At 32.2% G+C, this 1,145-nt stretch overlaps 1 non-coding gene across 1 annotated transcript; it reads right to left on the bottom strand.

Annotated features, from left to right (window-relative positions):
• Positions 1 to 625: 625 nt before the first annotated feature.
• LOC114007489 (U6 spliceosomal RNA) lies at positions 626 to 732 on the bottom strand. Its single transcript, XR_003549111.1, has one exon. It is a non-coding gene; the product is annotated as a U6 spliceosomal RNA (small nuclear RNA).
• Positions 733 to 1,145: the final 413 nt, after the last annotated feature.

Here is a 1,145-nt window from a genome sequence, read left to right as displayed (position 1 = left end):
TTTTATGTCTTTAAATGTTTCAAATTCTGCCGCAGGATGCAGATATTCAGTATGTATTGAGCAGAGACAGACGGTGTGTTGGTGAGAGTGGGGTGTTGAAATCTCCAATGGTCAGTGTGGAGCAGTCCATCTCTCTCTAGATCTAGCAGTCTCTGCTTCATGTATTTGGGTACGTGGTATTGGGTGAATTTGCAATTGTTACAACTTCTTGAGACATTAATCCCTTTAATATTGTTTAGTAACCTCACTTGTCTCATTTCACAATTTTTATCCTGAAGACTATTTTGTCTGATAACAGTATTATATGATTCCAGCTCTTTTTGGTTTCAGTTTGGAAGAAATTACTTTTCTAGCCCTTCACTTTCCATCTATGTATGTCTTTATCATTGAGGTATTTCTTGTAAGCAACATAGAGAAGGCTCCTTTAAAAAAAAATTTAGTCAGTCTGTGTGTTTTAATTGGATAATTTAGTCCATTAACATTATTATCAATATGTACAGATTTCCACTACCATTTTGTTAACTATTTTCTTAGTTGTTTTGTTTCCTTATTTCTATTTATTTTCCTTTAATTTTTATGACGTAACATTGTCTTAAATGTTTTTTTCTTTCTTTCTTTCTTTTTTTTTAATATGGAACGCTTCACGAATTTGCATGTCATCCTTGCGCAGGGGCCATGCTAATCTTCTCTGTATCGTTCCAATTTTAGTATATGTGCTGCCGAAGTGAGCACTTAAATGTTTCTTGAAGAGCTGATCTATGGTTGGTGAATTCTTTCAGTTTTTTGTTTATCTGAGAATTATTTCTCCTTCTACTTGAAGGATAGATAATTGCTCAGAGATTCTTTCTTCTGCCTGGTGTAATCTGTTGTTAATACTTTCAAGAGAAATTTTTAATTTCCTCTATTGTATTCTTCATCTTCGGAAGTTCAGTTTGATTTTTTTTAAAGAGTGTCTATGTATTTATAGATTTCCCCTTTTGTGTCATGAAATGACTTTCTCATTTTCTGGAATTGATTGTCTGTTTTTTCTTGTATCTTACTGAGTTTTGTTATAATTAATATTTTGGATTCTTTTTCTGACATTTCTATGATTTCTTATATTTTATTCATTGTTGGTAAGGAGTCATTGTGTTCCTTTGAGAGAT

This window comes from Tupaia chinensis, unplaced genomic scaffold (genome assembly GCF_000334495.1).
Source record: "Tupaia chinensis unplaced genomic scaffold, TupChi_1.0 Scaffold000183_1, whole genome shotgun sequence".
NCBI classification, from domain to species: domain Eukaryota; kingdom Metazoa; phylum Chordata; class Mammalia; order Scandentia; family Tupaiidae; genus Tupaia; species Tupaia belangeri.
Note: the sequence above shows the minus strand (reverse complement) of the source record. Positions and strands in the feature narration are given on the sequence as shown.